The sequence below is a fragment of the Cupressus sempervirens genome, chromosome 5, assembly GCF_028749045.1.
Source record: "Cupressus sempervirens isolate cs-2001-9-10 chromosome 5, ASM2874904v1, whole genome shotgun sequence".
Lineage (NCBI taxonomy): Eukaryota > Viridiplantae > Streptophyta > Pinopsida > Cupressales > Cupressaceae > Cupressus > Cupressus sempervirens.
In genome coordinates, this window is record NC_143122.1 from 454,690,592 (window position 1) to 454,711,870 (window position 21,279).

The following is a 21,279-nucleotide window of genomic DNA, read 5'->3' on the forward strand; positions in this document are numbered from 1 at the left end:
AAATAAGTGATTTAATTAGTAGACTCTAGGAGAAAATTTTGAAGCAATAATGGACAATTATTTTGAAGAATTCAAAATGAAGATGAAGAATAGGATGAGGATACCCAAATATGTTGTAGATAAGTACTATGATGAAGTATGTTTTATTTCAAATATAGATTTTTTTTATGCACATGCATTTTTTCAAAGGGTAACATGGCTAATGCCAATACCTTCTAAAGTGAATGTAGATGAGGTAACTGTAGTAGTGACTACACTTTTGGCTAAAGAGATTGACATAGTTGTAGAGAAATTTGGCATGTATGAAATAGTAATTCTCAAGCTATCTACTCAATTTGGTACACCTAAAGTAGAAAAGAAGAGAAAAAGGAAGATTGTTGAGGGTGGTAGTAAAGATGAAGGAGAAGGTTCTAGATAACCTATAGAGGCTAAGGAAGGAAAAGGAAAAGAACTTGTTGCAAATCCTAAGGCAATGAAGTAGAGAAAGGTTGTTATAATTAATCTAAGCTAAAGGCCAACTTGGAGAAGAATGTGCTAGGGATGGTGACACTTTAGAAGAAAAAAGGTGAGGTGATTAGTACCAAGTGAAAGACATCTTAGCCCCCTATTGAGAAAGTGAAAGGTGTATGCACCCAAAAATGGTCGCCTAGACTATGGGCCCCCATTATTCAATTTATCAATTTATCAAATTTTCTGAATCAATGGTTTGTAATATTTTATTAAATCAATTCAAATCAATTTCCTTGATCAAATTCGATTTATTTCATTTCTAAGATTGATCATCTTATTCCAAGTCTTATTTAATTAAAAGAAAATCTTCTCTTTTAATTAAATAAAATAAAATCCCCATTTAATTAAAAGAAAACCTCTCTTTTAATTAAACAGTTCATCCACATTTAATTAATTAAGAGAAAAACCTCTCTTTTAATTTAATTAAATATCTTCTATTTAATTAAAAAGAACTTGCTTCTTTTTAATTAAATAAAAATCCCACTTAAATATCTCTTTTGATGAAAAAAGGAAATAAAATAAATTCTTTTTATTTAATTTCTCTACACTTAAAAAAAGTGATCTAAGTGGGATTTATCTTTCCACTTTCTCCTCAACCACTCCTCTTTTCTCATTGGTGGAATTTTGTCTCACATGGATCAAGCTCTATTATCCCATATTGGTTGTGAGAAGCATCTCACCTCCATAATTTCCTTTATAAGGGAGAGCCCTCTCCTCATTTTAGACACCCATGATTATGCTATCGTTATGCTGCAGGTTTGAAGACCAATTTTTGAAAGAGTTTGAATACAAAAGCTTTTTGTGGAGAACTTCTATTTTCTTGTCTTTTTCTCTCTTGCACCCATCATGGGCTTTTAGCTTAGATCTTGCATTTATAGATTAAATTTTTCTTTCATAGATTAGATCTTATTTTCATGCATATTTGAAGATCATGGAGACTAGCATTCTTGCTTTTCCTCTTTGAATCTCTCATCTCATGGTGTACTTGCATGGGCACAAAAATAGGTCAAACTAAGGGCCTCCATTGCAAAACCCTTGCACTCTATGAGTAGAGAGCTATGGATTGATTTGTGAGGGCTCATTCTTGAATTTTCTTACATGTAATGATTCATAGAAGTGTGACAACATTTTAGCACACATTTTTGGCGCCCACCGTGGGGCTTGAATCAAGTTTCTAGCTCCATTTACTTTTATTTTTCATCTCTGGTTTTTTACAGCAGCATATTGGATCTAATCAAGTGCTCTTGTAAATTTTTCACTTTGGTTTTAAGGCCAACCCATATATAGATTGGTTTGCAGGCAAAAAATCTAGTTGGTTTAAAGATTCAATCATATCTTTTAAACCACTTAGATTTTGGTTCTGAAATTTTTTTTATGAGTTGGTTATGTTCCCAACATGTCCCAGTTCGACTTTTAGATCATTTTGACATGATTTGCGCGAGTTATGAATTTCTCTTTATTTTTCATAAAAAGCCGTTTCTGATCGCAAATCAGCGTATTTTTTGGAAAAATTTACATTTTCAGAAAGCTTTTTGAATTCTAATGGGGGTTCTTTCTTTTTGTTTTGAATTTTGAGGCCGTATTAAAGATCAAAAACTCGATTTGATGAATCTGGCCTATTTTGAAAAATTGGGTCCCTAGGGCACAAATGAAGAAATTTTTTTGAATTTCTTACATTTTTGGAAAGCTCTTTAGTTTTTACTAGGGGTCTCTTCTTTTCATTTCTATTTTTGGGTTCAAAATCATAGCAAAAAAAAAGGTCTAATCATGTTGACTAGGTTATTCGTATTTTTTTTTGCAAGGATTTTCGTGTTTTTCTGATTTTTTTCTGTTAACTGCTCACTGTTTTGGGTTTTTCTATGTTTTCTGATTTTTTTGGAACAGCATAGCAGCAAGTTATGATTTCATTGGAAAAAAGTGCTAAAGTTGTTAAAAATAGGTAAGATCTACTAAGCGCGTTGCGAGGACTTCAGGTATTCTTCTTTGGCTGATAACACTTTGATTTGGAACTTTAAAATGAACCTCTCATGTGTCTAGCTTGTGTGTTTTGCTTATGCTTTTATTTTTCAAACACATGCATAATTGATACTAGGTTGTAATCTCCATTGATTTTTATTTAGCAAGCTTGATTATTAGTGATAGATTTAGATAGCTATATTGGGTTATTGGACTCGCTGAATCTGCCGACCCCTCATTCCACCCCGTGGTTGCAAGATCAGCGCCACATTAAAGGGGATGGGTCTACAGGATAGAAGCGTTAAGTGCTCCACTTGGCAACCCTCTTGTGCTTTCTAGAACTCACTAATCTTTAAGTTGTGGAATCGTTTTGGCTTGTGTGAGGAGTTAAGTGTTCCACATCTTTGGACTCACCTTGCATTAGTTAAAGCGTTAAGTGTACCACCTTGTGCTTTTTGATTATTCTTGGATAGATTTTCTTTTGGGGAATTAACATCTGTACACACATAGTAATTAGGCCCCATGAATACTATTCGTGGATCTTGAGGGAGTGAGTTCCTAGTGAAACTCCTCTCAAAGACGGATTCCTTGTAGGTGGGGAGGATACTTTGAGAATCTCTTAGATAGATGGATCTTCAACTTGGTGATTGAGGCATCCTTTCTCCGGAGAGGTTGATAGATCACTAGGGGTTGATTTCATAGATCTTGAGATAATCTTAGTTAGCGTGTCAGATTAATCTGGTTGCTTTGATTGGGCTAAAAGTGAAAAGGTGTCAAAACCTTGGATCTAAAAGCTAAGTCCCCTTGTGGTCCACTATTGTGAGTCGGTCACCTTTAGAGAGGGTTAACCATAGCAGACAATCCCTATACAGGGCAAACTGCAGACGGAACCTCAAGCGGTAATAGCCACTTCTGCCATGGTTGCAACAATCGCTATATAAATGTCCTCGTGGAAGAAATCTCCATGGGGTATGGTTCATTGTGGGTTGTCAGATCTCCCTAGCAGCTCTTGAAGATTAAGTTCTCAGACTGTGTCAAAACCTCGGTGTGCCGGGATTGGAGGTCACCCCTGTGAATCATAAAATTTGCAGAGTCAAACCATTACTAAAAACCTTTGAGAGGCCAACTTTTATTTTCTAGGGATGTATGCAATGATTTTGAAACTCTTTGAGAACATACATAATTAGCTCTCCTAGGGATTAGCATAAACTAAGTCACTTGATTGCTCATGTGCAAGGTTGCTTTTGCCCTTGCTCATTGTTTGAAGACTTCTTGCTTGAACTCGTTGATTGTTGTCTTATGTGCCTATTCAATGATGAAAACCTATTGATGTGCTTACTTGATCTTTTAAAAAAAATATGGGTTCTTGAGTTGAGACTTCATGATCAAATAACTTTGTTGTCCCATTATTTCGAGTCTCCCTAGGTTGGTCCTATTTGGATTAGGCTACTTTTCTCATTGTTAAAAGCCTTTTTGCACCATGGGTTATTGTGCTTTGACCTCTTGAATTAGTAATCATTGATTTCACAAGAGACCTTGTTTGGAGTTGGTAAGTTAGAAACTGTCCTTATTGAGAAAGATATACACTTGGATCCTTTGATATTACACTTGGAGAGTTTTAGTAATTTCTTGTCCACACTTTCAAAAAAAATAAAATCAATTTTAATTATTTATAATTTGGTTAAATCATCCTCCTGGTCCATATGTGCTAGGGTATTCACCCAAAGTTGTGAGCACCTCTGTGGTAGTGTTGATTTATGCCTATTGCAAAATTCTATCTTATCACATCTCTTTTGGACAAGTGAGAGCTTTTACTATCCTAGTTTGGTACCAACGTTTCTTAGGGTTATCCTATCAACTAGTGCCTTTTTCTTTCATGTTGATTACAAGTGCTATTACATGTTGCTCAAAATTCAAATGGTATCAAATTTTCCAAAATGACTCTTGGTCTTTTTTTCTTCTTTATCTTCCATGTCTTTCTAATCTCCCATTTCTATTCTTCCTCTTCTTCATGTCTTCTTGATTCTTTTCCTCCTATTATCATATAGTCTACCTTCTTCTATTCATTCTTTCTCTTCTTCCATACTTGATTCTTCTTCTTCTAGAACCATGGATCTTGGATATCTTTTTAGGGATCCTCATTTGAGCTCAGATGAAATCCACCTCCTTCTTGAATTTGAAAAGTGTTGTCACTCCAATAGATGCATGGATGCTAATGTTGCAACAAAAATGATTAAAAAAATGGATAAATCAGACACCTTTGCTAGGATCATGTGCAAGATCAAATCACAATATCCTTCTTCCAAATAATTCCCATCTTCCAAGTCTTATCATGATTCTTCTAAATATCATACAGATTTTCCATCTTCCAAGTCTTATCATGATTCTTCTAAATATCATACAGATTTTCCATCTTCCAAGTCTTATCATGATTCTTCTAAATATCGTTCAAATTCCTTATCTTCCAAGTCTTATCATGATTCTTCTAAATATCCTTCATATTCTTCATCTTCTAAGTCTTATGATAATTCTTCTAAATATCCTTCACATTCTTCATATTCTAAGTCTTATGATGATTCTTCTAAATATTATCCATCTAGGTCTTCACCTACCTCTTTTTCACGATATCATTCTTCTTCTACTTCTACCAAGAGTCTTATTCCTCTTATTAAGACATATGATAATGAACAACATGAAAAGTCTTGTGATATGCCTATCTATAATTCTTCTAGTGACAATGATTATGATGGTGATGATTATTACACTCCAACAGTTCCTAAAAGTCCTCCTAGTCCTATGCTTGTGCTTAAAGGGGATGAGTCACGAAAAGATATTGATGGTAATTCACATGAATCAAATCTTGAAAACAACATTGATAAATTTTGTGAACAATACCTAAATGATAAATCTGCATTTTTTGATGAAGAGAAAGCATTTTTTTGTGCTGAAATACAACATCAATGGGATAAGAGTTTCTCTTCTAAGAACCCTCATGCTGAAAATAAAGATTACACTCTTGAGCAAGATCATGTTAATGTTGAACCTTTGTCTTCTGATGCTCCCCTTCCATCTTCTACTTCCTCCACTATCCATACATTCCATAAAGATTCTAAGACTCTCAAATCTTCTACCAATCCTTCATCCAACAAAGATCCTAATGCTTTTCATGCAGTTCCCTATAGTTATCCTCAAGGGCTACCTCTTAAAGAAACTCAAGCTAACCTTCACCTAGCTGCAAATACCTTTGACAATGCTAAACCTAAAGAGCCTAAGCCTTCTTGCGCTATAATGCCTACTTCAGCTAGTCCTTCATCATCTATTCCAAAGTCTTCCATACAATTCCAACATGCTTCCTTCTCCTTAGCACTGGCTTCATGTCAAGAGGACTCTAAAAATGATAAAGAAAAAAATATAAAAAAAGATCAAGATCAAGAACCTTTCATGTCATCCAATTCTTTTCACAATGTTTCTGATACATTTCATGGTTCTTTTGATCGCTTACACCCTTTCTCATTCATTCCACCATGTCTTAAGCCTTCTCCTAAGCAAGATCAAGATACTGCTTGCACCACTGAGCCTATTGACAATAAAAATGGCCTTAGTACACTTTCTCCTTCCAAAGATGATACTTCCATTAAGGTTATTAAAAATGATGCTATTACTTCCAATGTTGAGCCTATTGAAAATCAAGAGAACAATTCTATGCTTATGTTATTCAAAGATTCTTGTCAAGATCAAAGTCTTCCATCTTCTTGTTCTACTACTCCATGTTCCCTTCCACTTTCTACTCTTCTTAAGTCTTCTCAAGCTATAAGTTCTCCTATCAATGAAGTTGCTCCTATTAAAGATGTTTATGTTCCTATTGAAAATCTTGATGCTCACTCTAAAGACGCTGATGTCCTTGATTGTCATATAGATGTTAATGAACTTATTGATTATCCTTTTGCATCTTCCACATCCATCCTTGGACCTCCCCCACCAATACTAAATCCTTCACATTTTCCTTCCATCTTGGGTCCTTATGTCCCTTCACTTTCCCCTCCCAATTCTCCTAGTTCTTCATCCATTTTGGGTCCTTATGTCCCTCCCTCTCCTATCTTTCCTCAAGATCAACGTAGATGCATATCCTTGAATCCTTTTCATCCACCCACTCACCTAAACCAATCATATCATCCTTCTTCTTCCACAAGTCCCATGTCTTTTGGAAGTAACTTGAATGTTCAATACAAGAAAAAGAAGCAATTCAAGAATCCATATAAAAAAGAAGACCACCATGTCTCTTCTAATCGACATGGGGGCATTAAGTCAAAAGAGATATCTAAGAAAAAAATTATAAGACAAGTATGGGTTCCAAAATCCATCATTGAAGATATTATTTCTACATCATCAAAAAGAAATAAAAAAATGCCTATGGCTATATGGATTCCAAAGTCTCTCTTGAGAGAGTCTAATATTGAACAACAATTGAAGTTGACATTCAAGCTTCCGAAGACTTCCACTTCATCTTCTTCCAAAAGCATTCTTCCATTCCATGTGCCTAAACCAAAACCTCTTCTTTCTACTCATGTATTCCTTAATTCACATTTTCTACATCCTCTCACCACCATTCCAGGCGTGTGTTGATGTTGATCTTGCCTTCATTTCCATTTTTCAATCTCACTCACTTTGCATAAAGCCATATCCTCCATTTTTATCTTCCATCTTCCTTTCCCTATTGACATCTTTGAGCATATCATTTCAACTCCTTTGCATGTCATGGTTTAAAATTTCAAGGAGCATTATCTATAAAGCTTGACTTCTTCCAAAAAAGAATTGAAAAAGATTGAAAAAAATAAATAAATAAATAAAATAAAAAATTTGAAAATGTGCCTTGGTGAAAACCTGGTAATTAGGCACCTTGGTAGCAAAAGTAAAGAGAAATAAATTCATCCTATGGTGAAAACCACTCCCTTGTGGTGCCTTGGATAAGTACCATGATGAAAACCTAACAGATAGGCATCATGCGTAGTTCTTCTACATCTTTCATTCATTTCATCTTCTCTCTTTGATCTTGACAATGTTGACCTATAGACAAACATTTGGCTATCTTGTGAGATATCTTATGATGATCTTGTTTTCATTCCTTTCATGTTTAGCCTTCATATCTATTTTCCTCCATTCATTCTAGTCTTTCGCTAGCCTTTTCCCATTTACCCCTTTGGTCTTGATCTAATAAAAAAGAGTAAAATACAATGCTATAAAGTCTCTTGACATGTCTACTTCTTTGGATTGCATCTTTCCCACTTTTACATTATGCTTTCTTGAATTATCCTATACTGGCCTTTCATTTCTTGTCCAAATGTTCTTTACATGAAAATTTTTCCCTAGCTTGGGTACTCTTGAGGAGTCAACCTTTGAAGATCACTTTCACTTGCTTCATACACTCCTTGCTTATCCATAATATCCATTAGCTTATTGCTTCATCATGTCCTCCACCTTGTTAGACATTAGGACTACACGATGTGATCTTGCTTAAGAGTTTAATGCCCATTCTATCTAGGGGTATCTTTGTACATATTTATTGATCCTGAAAAAAATTCAAAAAAAAATTGATATATTTTTTAAAAATCCAAAAAAATTGATATATTTTAAAAAAATCCAAAAAAATGATATATTGTAATAATTCTAAAAATTGAAAAATGTCCTGAAAAAATGATCATCTTAGTGACAACCTAACAAAAGGCACTTTGATGTATCTTCAAAAAAATTATATATTCCAAAAATACAAAAAAAATAAAAAAATTCAAAAATTCAAAAAAAAATAGAAAAAGTGCCTTGGTGAAAACTTGGAAACAGGCGCCTTGGTAGCAAAAAAAAAAAAAAACAAAAAAAAAAAAAAAAAAAAAATCCAAGTGGTGAAAACTTGGAAACGGGCACTACTTGAGGCCTTTGCACCCCTGTTTCTTAGCACATGTCCTCGACACTTAGTCTTTCTCCACCATGCCTTGTCCTTGTTACCTTGGTTTGGAATTGGTCTTTGTCTAGGGGGCATAACTATGTTAGCTTTGGTTTCTTAGATGTGTGAGTCTTTAAGACACCTCACAAATGGTTTTTTTTTCAACACCCATTGACATCAAGTGTTTTTCAACACTTATTGGTTTGGTCTTACCCAGTATCATCATGTGATCTTACCTTCCTGCAAGCATTTGATCCTTGTCCTCAGAACTCAGTATCAGTTAACACACTTAAATTTTTAAACGCAACACTTAATGCTTGACTTATGTCATGATCTTTTCTTTGTGTGCTGACTGTTATTGATTTTTGTTGAGTGTCCTTGTCTGATAAGTCTCTCCGAGATGCATCGCTAGAGGACTTGGGGCATGGGACATGTTTTTATTTGTTTTTTTTTGCTTGCGGGTGTGGTCTTGAACTCTAGAGTGTCTTTTGTTGTCCCCTTGAAACACTTAGGAGATTTGAGGTATCATCCTTGATTGTTTTTGCACAACCATTCTTATAGTCATCTTGGCATCTATGCCTTGATGCAAGCATAGTTTTTCTATATTAAATTGGGTAAGCTAACATCGAAGTCATCTTGAACTTTATGTCTTTGATGCTTATGTTAGAATCTTTCCACATTTCAATCCAATATAAATCGCATTCATATCTTCATAGTTGCATTTGTAACTAGTGATGATTATGTGATTTTTCGATGTCCGTTAATAATTGCCCAATGATGAAAATAATTTCTTTTACATTCTCTAATGAATGATGAACACAAAATCCTATGTTACAATTGCTCTTTCGCAAGTACACCATTGCATTTCATGTAGCTTGCATTATTAGACTTCATGTTAGTTTGCATTTTGAGGCTGCATTATGAGTTTGAGCGGGTTCTCCTTTCATCTTTATTGTGGACATTTAATCAATTGTGGTCACATTTTGATCTTCATTTCCTTATTTTCTTTCGTGATCTCAATCAAAATTTCTATCTTAAATAGTTGATTGATTTTTGGAGCATTTTCTTTTCTTATTTCTATTTCTTTCCATATCTTTCAAACTTCTATCTTCCATTTTCTTTTTCCCCACTTCTTTTCTTCTAAATCACCTTTGGGGCATAATATTTCATGCTTGATGATCTACCTTGGTTCTATGATTCTTATATCGTTCATCTTACATCAAGAACCTTATCTTTTGTTCGATTTGATCAAATTTATCAATTTGTTGTTTCTCCTCTATCTCATTTCGATTTCGATCACGAGGGGGCAACAATTATCAATTTCAATCCTTGATTCAGTTTTATCAATTTTATACTCGACTTTTTCAAGTTAAAATTTATTTGTATTCTTTGTCCTGATGTGTTCCCGAGTCGACCACACATCTGGGTTGTTTTGTGATCCCAAATTGATCTCACACTTCAATTTCTTTCTTTGACTACATGTGTTCCCGAATCGATCACACATTAGTCAAAGAGGGGCAAATGTATGCACCCAAAAATGGTCGCCTAGACTACGGGCCCCCATTATTCAATTTATCAATTTATCAAATTTTCTGAATCAATGGTTTGTAATATATTCAAATCAATTTTCTGGATCAAATTCGATTTACTTCATTTCTAAGATTGATCATTTTATTCCAAGTCTTATTTAATTAAAAGAAAATCTTCTCTTTTAATTAAATAAAATAAAATCCCCATTTAATTAAAAGAGAACCTCTCTTTTAATTAAACAATTCATCCACATTTAATTAATTAAGAGAAAAACCTCTCTTTTAATTTAATTAAATATCTTCTATTTAATTAAAAAGAACTTGCTCCCTTTTAATTAAATAAAAATCCCACTTAAATATCTCTTTTGATGAAAAAAGGAAATAAAATAAATTCTTTTTATTTAATTTCTCTACACTTAAAAATGTGATCTAAGTGGGATTTATCTTTCCACTTTCTCCTCAACCACTCCTCTTTTCTAATTGGTGGAATCTTGTCTCACATGGATCACCACTTTCTTCTCAACCACTCCTCTTTTCTCATTGGTGGAATTTTGTCTCACATGGATCAAGCTCTATTATCCCATATTGGTTGTGAGAAGCCTCTCACCTCCATAATTTCCTTTATAAGGGAGAGGCCTCTCCTCATATTAGAGACCCATGATTATGCTATCGTTATGCTGCAGGTTTGAAGACCAATTTTTGAAGGAGTTTGAATACAAAAGCTTTTTTGTGGAGAACTTCTATTTTCTTGTCTTTTTCTCTCTTGCACCCATCATGGGCTTTTAGCTTAAATCTTGCATTTATAGATTAGATTTTTCTTTCATAGATTAGATCTTATTTTCATGCATATTTGAAGATCATGGAGACTAGCATTCTTGCTTTTCCTCTTTGAATCTCTCATCTCATGGTGTACTTGCATGGGCACAAAAATAGGTCAAACTGAGGGCCTCCATTGCAAACCCTTGCACTCTATGAGTAGAGAGCTATGGATCGATTTGTGAGGGCTCATTCTTGAGTTTTCTTACATGTAATGATTCATAGAAGTGTGACAACATTTTAGCACACAAAAGGAAGTCCATTAAAGAAGAGAAAACCGGTTGGAATACATTAGCAAGTAACACAAGAGAAGCTAAGGATAAAACTAGCTATAGCACAAGAGGAGGAGGAAGATAATGAAAAGACTGAGTCTAATGATCTCAACAAACTTTAAATAGTGAAGAGACTCTCTCTAATGACTATAGATTAGGTATGTGAAAATTTAAAAGAATCATAAAGTTTTGTGGGATTCAAAGATATAAATTATGATTCTTTGAACAATGTTGATCGAGATAAGCTTGAATAAGTTAAGATTGACATGATGATCAATTTTAGACATACACCATTGGAATTGAGAAGTTAGTTCCAAGTGTATCTGTACAAATAAGTTGATGCAAAGTGCAAGTGGGCATTAACCACCGAGAAGCAAATAAGAGATACAAAATTGGCACAAGCTATGACATATTTAATGGAAGACTCATATGTCTATAGCCCTTAATGATTTTGTAAAGAAGTTTATGTCGAGAGATAGGGCATATAAGATTTTGAAAAATAAAGCTCATAAAGTTGAGAAAGATAGTATTCAGGTCTAGAAAGAAGCATTTGGATTGCTTACTACATCTATGGAAGTGAGGGAATATAGAGATGAAGTAGAATTTGAAGATCAATATAAAAAATAAGTTACCAAGCTAACCAAGGAAATTCAGCAACTAGTCAATCAGTGTGAACAAAAAGAGATTGTCACAATTGATGATGACACTAACACCTCTCCATTGAATCTGATTATACTAACAAAAGAGGACATTAAAAGCTTAATTTTAGATCAAAGAAAGCTTAGTACTAACCCAATTTTGTTACAAATTTTAGATTATCCAAAGCTTGACAATAAGAAGACTGATGATTTTAATGTGACATTAGTTACAGAGGATAAAAGTGTCAAGAAACTTGGTAAAGCTTTAATTATGTTTACACCATTTACTTGTATGCCTATTTTGCAAAGAGAGGAAAATTTTGTAAAGGACACATGCACTAAATTGATAGTAGAAGAAGTAACATAGAAAGATCAAGAGGCAACTCAAAACGTTATGCAATTGCCAAGTACAAAGGTTGTAGAAACCACAATCAAGACCCCTATACATTAGGCGATTCCTACACAAGTATAGCATCCAAGATCATGATTGAGTGACAAGGGGAAACAATTACAATTATCACTACCTAATGTTACACCTACATGATCTCAATATGTGACTCAATCAAGTGAAGAAAATGAGTTAGTGAGTCTTGATGAGGTAATCACATTACTTATGTATAAGATGAATAACCTAAAACTTGAGAATATGCAAGAGCTATAAACTTTTCTAAGCCGCAAGGCAAAACAAGAACAACTAAGAAGAGAGAAGAAGAGGTGGCGGTTGTTACATACTATCAAAGACATTTTTGTAGATGCAAAATTAAATCATAGATTTGAATAATCATCATCTAATTTTGGATTAGCTAGTATATTTAGTTGATAACATTTAGATAGATGATATAGAGACCAATGAAAAATTGTTACAATGGTCTAAAAGAAGAGTCGAGCATAAATTGTAAGAGAAAGTTTCATAGGAACGTGTCCATAGACAAGCTAAGCTTTCTACATTAGTCATACAACTGGAAACAATTTAATTGACCATCAATTCATTGTATTTGAAATTGTGTGATACATATTATTTTACACTTGATACTAAATTCTCATTAGAACTATTGCATGTAGACATGAGAGCATGTGCAATTACATTGGGCAAGAATGCAAGTTCAAGCCCATCCTCATCATGAATTTTCATTTGTCACAAGAGGTTAGCTAGGCTCACAGCTAAAGATACAAAAATCAAGAATAAGTTGACATTGATTCAACTTCAATTACTCCCACATATAGAGATTATTCAGAAGGAGGTATATGTTGCCATGAACATTTTGAAGAAAGATACACATTTTTCACATATTGCAGATTTTATTGATCTAGCTATCATTTAAGGCCCCTTCCCTAGTACCTTATTATAAATCTTAATAACATGAATGTAATTAGATCTAGGAAGAGTAAGGAGATGAAATGTCACATTTCAGTCTCTTATGTATAGAATGTGAATTATATACTATAACCATACACCTTATGATAGAACGATGATAAGAAGATTTTGGGATATAAGTAAGTCATGACTAGAATTTTCCTTAGCAATAATGAACCTAAGATCTTATTGAGACTAATATATATTTTCATTATTATTGTGCTAAGTATCCTATTCAAAATTGCACTAGGTTAATCATCTAAGACCCTCTGTAATAAAAGCTCGAGATGTCATAACTTAGAAACTATGTTGATGGGTTCATGGTATTTTATTATCTAAAGATAATTGATTTAGGTGGTCATTATGGAAAGATGAATCAACAACCACTCTTGGGAATACTACTAATAATTATACACAAAAATTGTTATCAAAATTAGATAAGGGCCTACTCGATAGAACTCAGTATGATGTAAATATAATAAACCAATTGTTGTGTAAGTAGTATTAGGTGTACATGTTATGGTGAATGATAATTAAGATTAGGATATAATATATTGACTAAAAGGATGTGATGGATTTATCTAATGGTTAATGTTGAACCTATGTGGACATGATTATGTAAGCATCTTGATTACCTGACATAAGTGATTTTAAAGACATATGCCTTATGATGTGTTACCTTATAATGATATCGGGATGCTATTAGAAATATCACCATGTTTAATTGAATAAAAGATATTGGTTGTGATGTTTACATTTTGGTGGATTTTACTTATAACATATACTACGATCTAATTCATATGCTTGATGATTTAATAGTTATGGATGTAATATTTCATTGCCATGATAGAAAATGGAATATGATGTGATTCATAATATAAATTTGATCATGTTAGGGAAAGATTAATGTTGATATGAAGATTTTGATATCTTGATGTTTTGAATGCTTTTTATATGAAAATGATTAGAAAAAGAAAGTTAATTATGAAAATTAAAATATATTAATTTATGGCAATCATGCAATATTAAAATTGTCATGTACCTATAAAATATATTTTTATATGATTTTCATTGGACTACTGGTGCTCAAGTTTAGTGTGCATGGAATCAAACCATGGAAATTAATAGAGGAAACAAGGTCCAAACTTATGTGGACACAATATAGCCAAGGAGAATCTTTGGAGGATTCAAAGCCTCATTGTGATGTGTTTATTTCATAAATGTGAGAATTCATGGGTGTAATCAATTTAAATTCATGAGTAAAGTAGGGACATGCCATTGTGATGTGTAATGTCTTTTAATGTGTCACTTGACACTTGTAATTGTTTATGTGTTGATGATATGTCACCAAGGGTTTTGGTCATGGTTACACTTAACCTTAAATTAATTATGTTTCAAAAGAATACATAAATTGACTTGGAGAAAGAATGGGATGGATCACCATCAAGGGAAATTCAAATTCAAACTTGGCAAGGATTTTTAAGGGTCAATAAGTTGTCCTAAAGTTCTTTTTTTGTGAAAATAAGCCACACACATGTTAGCATAACATGTTAGGGGCCTAATTTTTTTAGTTCTTAGCTAGCCTAGGGGACATCTTAACCAATTCATTCTTCCACAAATTTGAAATTTAAGTTGCCCCATGAGCTTATCCCCACTTTTCCACTTAGTCAAAGTAGAAATTTTAGAGGGACAAGGGTGTAAGAGATAGTGGCTTTATATTTTTTTCCAAAAAGTGTGATAGTGGAAGAGCCTTTTTAGTGGAGTTGGACAAACTAGTGGGGTGTTTACCTGCTCTCTAAGTTTAGAGACATTTAGAGTTTGGAAAGGGAGAAGGAAGGAGAAGGGGGCTCTGCAACAACTTTCATTTTCCTTTAGCTTGGAACAAGGTTAGTGCCCATTCCATTACCTTCATTGCACATGTTTCATGATATTGTCCTTGTTCACTTTGTGTTAAATTTCATGTATTGGATTGTGTTGAGATTCTTGGTTTGTGTCATTTTTTTGATGGATTCCCTTTGCAATTTTTTTTTACTTGATTTTGTGTGTATGAATGCTAATGGGTGTAAAGGATTCACTCACCCTTGGGAGGGAAGAGAAGCCTTTGTTGAAGGGGTTAGTTGGGATCAATGATGAAGTTCATAAATTCTTCTCTTGGAGCTTGGAGAGGGTTTAGTTGTTCATGGATGATGTGCTCCATTGAATCCATCTACCTTGTTTTGTGATATGGAAGGTATAAGTGTATTGGTGTATTGAGGATGATGAATTTGATAGCCTTAAAAGGGCATGATGCACTTGAAAATGTGTACACTTGTATGGATATGGAATTCTCCTTTATGGAGAGCCCACCTTCGCCCATGTCTCATGATTCTAATGGAGAATCAATTGTGGTAAGCCTTGGAAGGGATTTTATATATGTTGTAATGTTATGTTGTATGCATTGTTGGTGCTTGAGTGTAACCCATTTGAGCCTTGTTTCCCCTAGCTTAGTGGGTGGCTTCTTAGAAGCCTAGGATGGGAGGTGATTCTCCATGGTTCTTGGTTTTATGTTCTTTTAGTAGGTTTTTGAGAATGGGATCTATGAAGAACTTAGGGTTTTCCCCTTGGCCTTGTTGAAGAATCAAGTGTTGTGTTGATGTATCATGTAGTCGAAGGAATCAATCCTTCCCATGTCATTTGTTATATGTTGAGATGAAAAAATCCCCTTGTTATTTTATGCAATGTGAGAAGTATTGATCTCCTATTGTATGAAAATGAGAAGTGGAAATTTTAGATTTGATGTTATGCATATAATTTGCATTGTAAGAAAAGATGGTATCATCTTCATAGTTGTTTAAGAAGGAAAGAAACAGTTCCATGTAAAGGAATATCCATTGTTGTGAAGTCCATGTTGAAGTTATGTAACTGAGTTACTTCTCCTCCTATAGATTCATTTATCAATCAATGGTTAAACTTTATAGATCACTTACACGAGAGAATCATTGTTATAGTGTTCAATTTAAACTTAAGTGATTCCATTGTAAGGTGTCATGTTATGTATTTTATGCAATAAAACAAAAGTTCTTATATTGCAATAGTTCATATGTATGTATGGAAAATGGTTCAATATGTTTCAAGTAATAATCAATTCCATATATGAGACTAATCATCTTTTGGAACACATATATATTTGATCTTGTGCAATATAATTAGTGTGTTAGACTTTGAGTTTTCAACTACAAATAAATATTTAGATAAAATAGATGCAAAGAATAATATCAAAACATGTAATTAAGAGGATTATAAAATAAAAATCAAGCTAGAACCAAATTCATAGTCATGGTCTCCTAAGTGAGAAGGGAGGAAAATGCATAAGACTCGTAGGGCCCAGTTGGTTGCAGGCATAGGAATTGAGTATTAGAATTGAAAATGAGAATGAGTATGGGAATGGGGAATGAGAATGGAAAATTTTTATTCCAATCCCATTTGGTTCACCTGATTAAATTCCAAAATATCATATTTTAATCTAATTCTCTTTCCCTTGGCACACTTGATATCATATGAAACACTGGGTATTAATGGGCATCCAGGTATCACAATATCTTGCTTGTGATTCTCATCTATGTAAATCAAATGATTCCCTACTTTTCCCTATTGGAAATATAAGAGGATTAATAGAGAGGGGAGGGGTGAATCAATTACTAATAAAATAAATGCTAGATCTCATAGATGTCAGTACAAAAATACAATCTAAAAATTGAATACTACTAATGCTCAGTAAACATACATAAAATGTTGTAACTTGGTAATTATTGAATGTACTCATAAATGCTTAACATGCAAACTTTAGATGTTATCTATGATTACCTTTACTTTAACTTAGTTGCAAACACATAAATAAAATAGCATGAACACATTTGACACCAGTATTTAATGTGGAAACCCAATTTGGAAAAAAACCACCAATTATAACTAGTTACTATTTTCACTCTTTTGAAGTGAGCCCTGTTAGGAGCCAACCCTATTAAATGTTACAAAACACACTATTAGGTGTGACCCTGTTAAAGGATTTAATCACCTTGTTAGGAGTGGCCTTGTTAGAGGTCTTGAGACAATTTCAATAGAGTTGTCACCTTGTTAGTGGATTTATAAATAACTGTTAAGCCAACTCTATTAGGAGATTTAGATCACTGCTACAATGGTTAGAGAGTAACAATGAGATTACCTGATTTCAATGCAACTAAATTTCTGATTATAGATCTTTGTTCTAGCTTATACTTGATCCTTCCTAATTGATTATACATTTTCTTCTCCACAAGGATATTATGCTTATCCTTCATGTTTACTTCCCCTCTTCATCTTCAATACATTCATAACATCTCCATACTTGTACTTTTTCAAATTTTCAGCTTGACCATGTACTTATATCTTTCATAATGTCAAGTAGGCTCAAATACAACTTAGAATAATTAATATTCATCACCTTAGTCAGCTAGAACCAATAGATAAATCAATTGAGCTTAATATGCCAAAATAAGAAAATTCTTTGTTATCTGATCTAGCTTGGTAGAAACTAACTCAGAAGCAATTTCTTGTGTTAACCAATAGAAGCTTGGTTAACATTGTAAACTCGTAAAGATCCTTTGGTGATCAAGTGAACTCAATTAGTACTAGTTCTACCCAACTTTCCTTCATTAATTAAGTGAGCTTGATTAACACTCATCTTCTATAGACTTCCCTTTGATGCTCGAGTGAACTTGACATATACCAATTGATAATGATATGATATTTGTGTAACATCAAAGACAATAAACTATTAATCAATTGTATCCAACAATCTTTCCCTTTGGCATTGATGGCAACAAAACATGTCATAACACAATGAAATTTTGGATTTATTCTTGAGAACTCCCTCTAATAGTATGAGCCCTTCCTTTCACTAGATTCATCCTCTATCTGCAACAACTTCTGCCAAGTTCATTCCCATAAATTTCTCCCCCTCTTACAACAAACTTCTCCTTCTTTGGAATGAAAAAAAATTCTATGAGATATGATAGTAAACTTCTCCCTCTTTGACATCACATGCCAAAGATAACAACTTTGTTAATATCAATGTACACTAAGTACTGATTCAATTGCAATATGTTCTTGTCAATTCTGCACCAACTAATTGATATTCAACTTAGCTCTTATTTTAAGCTTTGTTTAGTGAACTTCAAATAGGGGAATGACCCCTAGCTTACCTCTTAGATACAAAAATGCATCCTTAGGTAATGGCTTGGTGAATATTTCTATAATCTACTCCTTTGTACTCATATATTCCAATCTGACTTCTTTATCCTACACCAATTCTCTCGAGAAGTGATATTTTATACCAATGTGCTTTGTTTTGGTATGCATCACTAGATTCTTTGATATATTGATTGCACTGGCATTATCACAATATATGACTATTGGATCCTTGATCTCTATCTTCATTCCTTCCAACAATTGTTTGAACCAAACAATGTTAGAACAATTAACTTCTACTGACACTAGTCTTTTACCGAGAAAGAATGCTCCATTACTAGTGCTTTTTCTATCATCAAGACTTCCTTCCTAGTTGGCATCAATAAACACTTTCAAGTCCAAATTGCCTCCAAGTTTATACCATAAACCATAGTCTTTAGTATCTTTTAGATATCTCATGATTCTCTTGATTTCCATCATGTGATTTTCTCTAGGATTTGCTAATAATCTTGCCACCATTCCAACTGCTAGAGCAATATTAGGCCTTGTATGTACTATACACTACAATTTTCCAATCATTGATTTGTATGTGGTCTGATCTGATTCTTTGGAATCATCATTCTTGAAAAGCTTATGTCCAGTAGGCATAAGGGTTCCAACTGGTCTTGAATCTTCCATTCAAAATTCTTTAGTATCTCTTTGGTATACTTGGATTGAGTGATGTAGATACCATTTTTGTTCTATTGTATTTGCAACCAAACAAATAATTTTATCTCAACATGGACATCTCAAATTCTTTGCTCATTTCTTCTAAAAATGCTTTTCACAAGTCATCATTTCCTATAAATAGAGTATCATCAACAAATATTTTTGCTAACACAATCTTCTTGTCTAGTCCTTCTTTGATATATAGACTATTATTATCATTTGTTCTTTGAAAGCCAATCTATACCAAGTAATTATGAAGTCTTTTATACCAAGCTCTAAGATCTTGCTTGAGACCATATAATGCTTTGTGTAACTTGCATACCATTTCTCTTTTTCTAGGATCTACAAAACCTTCTGGTTGTCCAATGTAGACTTCCTCGTCAAGAATGTTGATTTAATATCCATTTGGTATACTTTAAATCCTATGTGTGTTGCATATGCTAGTAAAGTTCCACCACCTTCTAATCTTGTTATAGGAGCAAAAATCTCACCATAATCAATACCTTCTTCTTGAGAACAACCTTTGCATACCAATCTTGCCTTGTTCCTTGAAATTTTTCCATCTTCATTCAACTTATTTCTAAGTACCCACTCTATGCCAATTACATTCTTATCTTTGCGTCTAGGAACAAGGGTCGAAGTCTTTTTCTTTTCTATTTTTTTCTATTTCTTCATTCATTGTTTCAATCCAACTTTCATCTTTTAGAGCATCTTTAACATTTCTAGGTTCAAATTTAGCAAGTAAACATGTACCTTTTAATTTGGTTCATGTTATTGTTCCATCAGATTTGTCTCCAATGATCTAATCAAATGCATGATGCCTTCTTACATATCTTTCTAACATAGGCTCTTTGGGCTTTGAATGAGTTCCATTTTCTTTATCATGAACTTTAGTTTCAAGCTTGATCCTTCTATCTATGACTTGGGTCCATCAGACTCAATTTGAACTAGCTCGATAGCCTCTAACTCTGACTCTAGTCCTTCAAATCATGACTCAGGTTGCACTGTCTACAACTTGGTAACCATTGGAGACTTTGGAGACTTGGGACATGAATCTTACTTTCTTTTAGATAGGTTTGGTAGGGTATCAATTTCATAGTAAAAAAATATTCTATAATCCTTTGGCTCCTTGTTGCTTTCTTCTTCACTCTTTTCTACAAACTCATCAATTCTAACATGTGCACTTTATATTATTTTATGAGTAGACAAATTCAAACATTTGTATGCTTTACTTGTGCAAGAGTATCCAAGAAATATGCCTTCATCACCTTTTACATCAAAATTTCCTTTATTAGACTCTTTCAAGATATAACATTTGCTACCAAATACTTTTAAGTAACTTACATTAGGTTTGTAGCCATACCATAGTTGATAAGGAGTTTTGTTTGAGTCTTTCTTCAATTGTATTATGTTCAAGGTATGAACTGTAGTGTTGATAGCTTCCTTCTAATATTCAAGAGCAACATTATTTTCAATCATCAAGGTTCTTGCACAATCCATGATAGATTTGTTTCTTCTTTCAGCTATATCAGTCTATTGTGGTGTACCAAGGGCTAATACTTGTCATTTAATTCCTCTTTCAATATGAAAATATTATTGAGTTCATTGGAGATGAACTCACCACCTCTATCTGATCTTATATATTTCAACCTCTTACCAATTTCTTTTTCTACTCTTGCTAGATACCACTTGAACTTTTCAAAGGCTTCTGATTTTTCTTTTAGATACATTATAGTCATCATTCTAGAATAGGCATCAACAAAAAGAGTGAAAAAAATTTCTCCGCTATAACTCTCTATTCCAATAGGTCCACATAAATCTGCATGAACAATTTCTAAGACTTCTTCTAACTGATAGTTTTTGCTTTTGAAACTAGTCTTTCCGATCTTACCAATTTAACAATTCTTGCATAAACCCATATTAGGATTCTTCAAACTAGGAATGCCTCTTACTCTTCTATGTTTGCTTATCTTAACCAGATTATCAAATTTTACATGACATAACTTTTGTGCCATAACCATCTTTCTTCTACTTGAGCAATAAAACATGAACAATCACTGAGATCAAGATAAAATAGATTACCTTTTGTTTACTTGCCAGATCCAACTAGATTTTCTTTTCCATCCAGTAGTTTTGCCTGTCCATTCATGAACTCTACTTTGAATCCAATGTTATTCAACTATGCCACAGTCATTAGATTATGCTTTAGTCCTTCAACCCAAATAGCATTGTCACATATAAGTTCTTTAGTCAATGAAATACATCCTTTTTCTTTTATGTTATAAGGTTCATTATTTTCAAATCTCACACTACCTCCGTCATAATATTTCATGAGCTCAAATTTTGTTTTGTCTCC